The sequence below is a fragment of the Cebus imitator genome, unplaced genomic scaffold, assembly GCF_001604975.1.
Source record: "Cebus imitator isolate Cc_AM_T3 unplaced genomic scaffold, Cebus_imitator-1.0 Scaffold367, whole genome shotgun sequence".
NCBI lineage: Eukaryota > Metazoa > Chordata > Mammalia > Primates > Cebidae > Cebus > Cebus imitator.
The window spans coordinates 2,408,224-2,416,703 of NW_016107682.1; the positions used below are offsets into that span (position 1 = coordinate 2,408,224).

An 8,480-nucleotide genomic window follows, 5' to 3' on the forward strand; every position below is an offset into this window, starting at 1 on the left:
TTTTTTTTTTTTTTTTTTTTTTAAATATGGAGTTTCATTCTTGTTGTCAAGTCTGGAGTGCAATGACACAATCTTGGCTAACTGCTACCTCCGCCTCCCAGGTTCAAGCAATTCTCCTGCCTCAACCTCCCAAGTAGCTGGGATCACAGGCATGCACCACCACACCCACTGATTTTGCATTTTTAGTAGAGTTGGGGTTTCATCATGTTGGCCAGGCTGATCTCGCCCTCCTGACTTCAGGTGATCCACCCACCTCAGCCTCCCAAAGTGTTGGGATTACAGGCATGGGCCACCACTCTTGGCCACGATATGAAAAGTTTTATGATGAGGCTTTGCTATTGAAAATAATAGAAGAATCACATACAGTGTGTAGATGATCGGTCATACACAGAAAGTCAGAAGTTGGCTCTTCTATGTTTCAGTAGCATAATTAACCCAACTCTTCAGAATTCTTCTTATAAGTGAGATTCCGGGACAGAACGAGGAAGAACTCACTGACCGCTAAAGAGTAGGTAAAGCACTAGGAAAATCTGTGAGAATGACACCCATATTGGTCATTTTGTTCATCAGAAATTTAACCTAAGAGGAACGCCTCAACAGAATCTCAGGTGAAGCAATTTAGGGCAATAAAAACATATTATCCTAAATGATACTGTCTCTGAGTGCCACCCCTAGTGAAAATGAGAACATCTTCCCGTCTCTCCAATCACCCCAATTATACACAGCATTAGGTAACTTCCACAAATCAGGCCATGGAAAGTTCTTTGATTTAGAGATATCAGGCAGGACTCTTTTTTTGAGGTGGGTAGGAGCAGGAGGAGAGGAGGATGGTGGTGAAGCTGTGTGTGTGATAGTAACAGCTTTTCCTTTTCCAGCATCAAAAACCATAGGCCTGCTGGGCGCGGTAGCTCAAGCCTGTAATCCCAGCACTGTGGGAGGCCGAGGCGGGTGGATCATGAGGTCAAGAGATCAAGACCATCCTGGTCAACATGGTGAAACCCCGTCTCTACTAAAAATACAAAAAATTAGCTGGGCATGGTGGCGCGTGCCTGTAATCCCAGCTACTCAGGAAGCTGAGGCAGGAGAATTGCCTGAACCCAGAAGGCGGAGGTTGCGGTGAGCCGAGATCGCGCCATTGCACTCCAGCCTGGGTAACAAGAGCGAAACTCCGTCTCAAAAAAAAAAAAAACAAAAAACAAAACAAAACAAAAAAAACCATAGGCCTTCTAGGACAGCTTCTACTTTGATTGCATTCGGCTGTGTGAAAGAGCAGCACCAAATGAAGATAACTCCTCTCGCCGCAATGTTAAAGACTCCCATCTGAGAAAGAAAACGGGTGAAGGAGGCTATAAGAGATGGCCTTTCTATCAAAAATTCAACTTCAGAAGCCTAAAAGGTCTTCTTCCTTCATCGTGTTCTCATTTAGTTTGCTAATAGATGTCTCATGAGAAAAGAATTATTGTGAAGCTGAGAAAGTAGGATTTAAATTTCCTACAAAGAGATGGACTTTACGTTACAGGCAAAGGACATTCTTTTTTCTTCTTACAATAATTCCGAAGTGCTTTTTGACCTTGGAAGAAGAAAATCAGTGTTAAGATAGAATTGGTTAGGTCATTGCCTAAGGAGGCATAAAAGGCCACCAGGAAATAAATTAAAATTAAAATAGATTCTTTTATTGGGTCACATCTCATCCTCTCATTTATGAGCAGGGCTTCCACTCAAGCAATTGATACTGCAGGGGATAATTTTGCTTCTCTTGTTTTGACTCAAGAAAAAGTTACAAACAAAAGTAGGGAGGAAGCTTCATCTGAAGCTTAAAGGACATTTTTAAAATAATTCCAAGGAAAAGAGCACAGAAACTGTGGCTGTGTGCAGCCACTCATGAGGGGAACAGTAGTTTTGAAATTATTGGTTGCTGCTAAATTAAGAAAACATACTTACATTTTAGACCAGACAAACACAGCAAGTCACATGTTCCAACCTTGAACAAATAAATGTCATTTCTTTCCAGAATTTACCTTAAAATTCAATAAGTAATCTGGGATTATCAGAACATCTACTTCAGAAGCTGTTTAACATTTTAGGATTACTTTTTCTTCTCTAGACTGGACAAACACAGGATATTTCCCTTGACAGAATATACCCTTCATTCTTGAAAAGGTCAGCCAGTTCTCTTTTCTAGTGGGTAGATTCCCAGTTTGCATAAATGTAGATGCCAATGGTAACTGAAAATGTCCCTTTACCTTTTACTCTATAGAGTTGATCATCTGATTTACATGGTTAATGCAAACAAATGGTGTTCAAGGGGTCACTCAGTAAATTAACACATTCCTCATATTTAGAAAGACAGGCAAGTATTTTTAAACCTCTGGATAAGATTCTGACTTAAATCTTACAAACTGCAGAAAGAAACTTTAAAGCTATCAGCTGTAAAATTCAGCCTTAAAACTGACACTCAAAAAGCATATGGTAAATTGCCAGACATCAAGAAGCCCTTTGAGTTACAGCATCAGTTTCCAAACTATTACTATGCAAATCTCACAATATAATTTCAAGTAATAAATACCTATTCTTTCTTTCCTTTTTTTTTTTAAAGACAGAGTCTCACTCTGTCACCCAGGGTGGAGGGCAGTCCTGTGATCTCAGCTCACTGCAACCTCCACCTCCCGAGTTCAAACAATTCTTATGCCTCAGCCTCCCTAGTAGCTGGGATTACAGGCGCACACCACCATGTCTGGCTAATTCTTGTATTTTTAGTAAAGACGGGGTTTGGCCCTGTTGGCCAGGCTGGTCTTGAACTCCTGACCTCAGGTGATCTGTCCGCCTTGGGCTCCCCAAGTGCTGGGGTTATAGGTGTGAGCCACCGCACCCGGCCTATTCTTTCTTACAGCTGTTAACAATGAGAAGATCATTATTTTTGGCCAAACTAAAATGTGTGACAAGAGTGTCTGGTCATAAAATTGCATATGTATACACACATATAGAGACACACGTATTTAAAATCTACAGATATTAATTGAACACATAATAGATACTGACCACTCTGTCAGGCCCAAGGGACACTGAAACAGGGTCTTGCTCTGTAGTCTAGTCTAGAGTGGACTGGCACACTCTCTGCTAACTGTAGCCTTGACTTCCCCGGGTTCAAGCAATCCTCCTGCCTCAGTCTCCCAAGTAGCTGGAACTATAGGCACGTGCCAGCATCCACGGCTATTTTACAAACATTTTTTTGTAGATACCGGTCTCCCTATGTTGTCCAGGGTGTTCTTGAACTCCCAGCCTCAGCAATCCCCCCTTCTCAGCCTCCCAAAAGTGTTGGGACTACAGGTGTGAGCCACCACAGCCAGCTAAAGAAATTAAAGGATACCTAGTAGACAAAGCTCTATAAACATCAACTATTCTGCAATACATTTTTCTACCATCACCCTAACAATGTACTGTGGGAGCAGAGGAGCTGCAGCAATTAACAAGGTGGAATCGGAGAAGGCTTTGGATGGCAGATGCTACTCTTGTTGGCCTTTGATGGGGCCATAAGGCTTTACAGGTGCAGAAGATGACGAAGGACATTCCAGGACAAACAAGACACAAAGGCACCAAGGTATGCCCCTGCATGGGGTCTCCTAGGAACAGACCATCGAGGATGGCAGAAACTGCCTGCACGGGAGGAGAGGTCACGAAAACACCAGCGGAAAGATGAAGACCAAGTGGTAAAAGGCCTTGAATGCCATACTTAGAATTTAGACTCCTCAGGCGATAGAAAACCTTAGAGGCGGTTGAATAAGAAGATCCCACCTTGCTCTTAAGGAGGTAGAATAAGATTCTGCTAGCAATGGAATTCTAGAGAAGGCCACAGTTTTTCTTTTTCCTTCCTATTCTTTTTTTATTGGCTGGGGAGCAGGAATTACTGAGTGTAAGGCTGGTGTTTTCTAATATATCTCATCTCAGAGAACAGAATTTAGCCAAAACATTTTTAATCACGATCTTAGCATACAATGACGCTTGGTACAACTAGACAAGACGGCTCTCTGCCCTCAAAGATACATAATGGTCCCTCTTACTGTTGGTGTTCTGTTATATTCGCACTGCAAAGCAAAAGGAGCGCCAAGCCACACCTTGAGTTCTCTGCTCTGTAGATTTACTGCCTGACAAACCTTAAAGTTAGAAAAATATTTCAAGCGGAATCTGTCACTAACAACTTTATATGATTTGTTGTTTCCTGTGTTGCTTGTTGAGAACGCTTGGCCACTGAGAAACCAAATCGGAGGCAGGGATTTCTGACGGGAGCCTCCCCGCCATGCGCTTTATCACATTTTATGTTAAATACATCACCATACCTAAGCCCTTGCAAGCCAAGAAGTTAAGGTTATGGTGTGGAAACAAAAAAACTGATTTTTCTCCTAACTGTCTACATTTACCAGAAGTTTTTGAATTTATACAGGCCATGGGTAGCAGAGAGTACAGTTCGTTTTTTGTTTCTTTTTGTTTTTGTTTTTGAGACAGGGTCTCACTCTGTTGCCCAGGCTGGAGTGCAGTGGTGCGATCACAGCTCATGGCAGCTTTAAACTCCTGGGCACACGCAATCTTCCCACATCAGCCTCCTGAGTAGCTGGGATTACAGGCATGCACCGCCATACCCAGGTAATTTTCTTTTTCTTTTTTTGTAGAGATGCAGTTTCGCCATGTGCCCACGCTGGTTCTGAACTCTGTGGCTCAAGTGCTCTTCCTGCCTCAGCCTCCCAAAGTGCTGCGTTTACAGGCGTGAGCCACTGCACCCGGCCCAAAGAGTATGATTCTATTTATTTCTATTTTTATTATTTAATTCCTCGTCAAGACAGTCTCTTGTGGCAGGAAAGTGGTTAGCTTACAGACAGAAGAAATCTAGGACCTAAGAGATAAAATAATTGGCAATCATTGTTTTACTAGAGTCAGGGGCAGAGTTTGCGACAGCGTTCCTTCGCTACTGCTCTCGGGGGGAAGCCTGACAGCCTTGTTTCCGCAGCAGACTTAACTGTCCTCACTCCATGTAGATCAGCTCGATTCCTGGGCCCGAATGACAAGCTGAACTACCAATAATGCCTTGCACAGTGTTTTAAGCGACATAATCAGCCGGAGAGGGACTTGTGTCAGTTAGACTTTGTCTCCTTAAAAATCAAGAGCAAGAGTGGTAAGAGAGAAGTTTTTAACAAGGAGGAAAACCCTAGACAGTTGTCTCTAAGATTCTTCACCACAGCTTCAAGGACAACCAGGAAAAGGGCTGCTATTTGAGGCAACTTCATTATAAAATCATTTTTAATAAGCAATCTTAACAAAGAGAGGGAATACTCTTGTGGAGAAACCCTCCAGGGACCCAGAGGCTGCCCAGTTAAGTTATTATGAAGTTTCACACAAGGGACCAAACAGCTATTTCATTGGCCTCAGGGGACAGAGTTTAGTTTTCACCTGTTCTCTAGAGGCACTGGTGTTATCCTGTCTACTAACAGCAGAGACTGGTAACAATCAATTATCCCAATGCCCCAACTTGGTGAGGGAAAGTGAATTTTCAGTTTTGTCGACACAAAAAGACATGGTATAAGAGGAGAGATAAATTAACTCATTATGGTTCATTATACTGTAGGCTAAGAACGCACAGCCAATGAAAATGCCTCATCTGGACCTTGGTCTTCTTTCAGTAAAATGACAGAAACGTATTCTAAGGAAATTAAGAAAAATCCACAATGCGAAAAGGATGCTTAGTTGTCCTCTCACCATAATTGTCCAGCTACATGAGGGAAATAATTCTCTGTGTTGATGAAAAAGTAATAATCAGTGCAGTTGGCTTTGCCTACTTAAGGAGGGAGCAAGGTTTGGAATTTGGGGTTTAAATTTTTATAAAGCTATTTGTAACTGAGTTTAAAAGGGCTGGAAAGACAGAGGCTCCCACGGTAGCAAAGTAGCCTTCAGCCAATTAGCAGCTCGAATGAAAGAAAGCAAGGAGAACCATGAGCCACAAAATTCAAAGTGCTTATGTATTTTTCAAGTTTCGCTGAGCATTCCATGCCTCAGATTGTAATGAAATGGCAAGAACGGGTCTTACAATTAGACCTTAAAACTGTGGAGTTAGAGAAAAAGTGAACAAGCTTTTTCTTTAATAATCAGAACAGCCTTCTCTTTTTGGACCAGATTTCTCCTTCTCAATAAGCATTTTTTAAAAACATGTAGTTGGTCACAGGAGCACACAGAGAAGAAGTCCTATCTAAGGATAAAAATTTCGTCTGCGTTCAGAAAAAAGACTGAAGCAGGGAACATCTGATTCACATAACCCTAACTAAATGACTGTGGCAGAAAAACATTGTTTATAGGTCACTGCTTTTTTTTCCACATACATTCTGAGGCTCCACATTGGTTATGACAGAAAGCCAAAACCTGCTCTCTGTTCTTCAGAGTCTCTCTTTTCCATGTTAATACTCCACTCCAGTCAGGCAGATCTACACACTCATCCTGATTACACCTAATTCTTGCTGCCCTTCTAGAGCAAGCTCGGCTCATCACACATGTTCCCAGCTCATACAGCTTTGAAATACGTACTTTATAAGGTTGGTGCAAAAGTAATTGCAGTTTTTGCCATTGAAATGGCAACATTTCATAACCCTGCATTTTCCAGCAATTCTTTCATGGGTTACTGAAAGTTCCTCATATGTGTGTGTCCTTTCTCCTAGATATAGGCGAAACTGTGAGACAGGGAGGGATCTAAGTTAGATTATCTATACTGCAATGTGCCTCACACAATGTTAGACACAGAGCAGGTGTTAAACAATATTAAGCTAAGAAAATCTGCCTGACTCCTCGCCCTATCCTCCTGTAGGTATGGGCTGCAGTCTCCTTTCCAGGCTCTGTTCCTCAGACTCTGATATTACAGGTGTCTGAACTGCTCACCAATTATCTCCTTCCCCTTTCCCCCAAGAAGAAAATGTAAAATCAAAGATTTATGGATTAAGACCTTTCCAGTGAATCCAAACCTTAATCTAATATATCCTAGCATTTTTTTCTCCTCAGTATGCCTTCTTTTTCTTATTTCTTTTCTTTTCTTTGAGATGAAGTCTCACTCCATTGCCCAGGCTGGAGTGCCGTGGTGTGATCTCAGCTCACTGCAACTTCCGCCTCCCAGGTTCAAGCGATTCTCCTGCCTCAGCCTCCCTAGTACCTAGGATTACCGGTGCATGCCAGCATGCCCGGCTAATTTTTGTATTTTTAGTCAAGATGGGGTTTCACCATGTTGGCCACACTAGTCCCAAACTAACCTTCAGTGATCTGCCCATCTTGGTCTCCTAAAATGCTGGGATTACAGGTGTGAGACGGTGCACCCAGCCACTCCTCAATATAGCTTCTAATCGGTATCCTTGTCTATTAACTATTTAAGACATTAGGAGCTAGAGTTGATGCCTAGGTGACATACAAAACCAAGAGGGAAAGGGCTATCACTCCTACATAGGAAAACATGCTTTCCCAGACACGGAAGTGGATTGGGTGGACAGCATTCCACTGTGAGGGATTTTGGCAGTCAGAGGAAAACAGTTAATTGAATTGCTTGGAAATGAAAACTTCTGTCATTATAATGTATAGATGTGGATGTCAATTATAATACAAAGGGCCATGCAACCACAAATACACCAACTTCCAGGCCACAGAATTGATAAAGAAATCAGTGTAAAAAATTTAGTGAAATTGATGAAGTTAATGTAGAATGATCACTTTCTTTTCATTTTAAACGCATTGGAATATCTGTTTCTTCTATGTTTTTATTCCTTGCATACAGATCCCAATAAAGAGAGAAGCTGATATAAGTGTAAATCCAGTCCTAAATTCAGGTATGCTTAAACATCCTCAAAATCTAGATGGTAACTTTCTTATATATCCCTTTGATATATATATCTCTATCTTTCTATCTCTCTCTCTCTCTCTCTCTCTATATATATATATATATATATCTGTTTCCTGAGCATTCCGTTAGCTTCCAGGGTTTTTTGGGTTTTGGATAGGTTTCAAAGAAACTACTGTGTCCTGAATCACTGTAGTGCTTTGTGGCAATGAAAGTTATTAATGAATTACTAAGCTGATCTAACAAAAAAGTATACATTTATTATAAATGTCATTAATGTCTGTTAAAGGCTTTGTTTCTGTGGAAGATGGGTTTGTGCTACACAAAATATATATTACTACTAGTGTGGGGAACACAGCTATCTTAGAAGCAGAAGAACCACTTTGAATAATTGTTTTATTATGGAATCAGTTGTGACATTGAGTAGATACCAGTTCTTTGATGCACTAAGTTAAATTGTTAAAAGGTAAGTAATGGTCATTTTAAAGTAAGAGACTTGGCTAGGAGCAGTGGCTTACGCCTGTAATCCCAGCACTTTGGGAGGTTGAGGCAGGAGGATCTCTTGAACTCAAGAGTTCAAAGACCCGCCTGGGCAACATGGCAAGACCCTCTCTCTCTTTCTCTC

At 41.5% G+C, this 8,480-nt stretch overlaps 1 long non-coding RNA gene across 1 annotated transcript in view; it reads left to right on the plus strand.

Annotated features, from left to right (window-relative positions):
• Nucleotides 1-8,480, plus strand: part of LOC108288203 — an 18,040-nt gene that overhangs the window by 5,520 nt on the left and 4,040 nt on the right. The window contains exon 2 of the long non-coding RNA XR_001818637.2: nt 7,793-7,844. This is a non-coding gene — a long non-coding RNA (uncharacterized LOC108288203). The remainder of the gene's footprint in view (nt 1-7,792; nt 7,845-8,480) is intronic.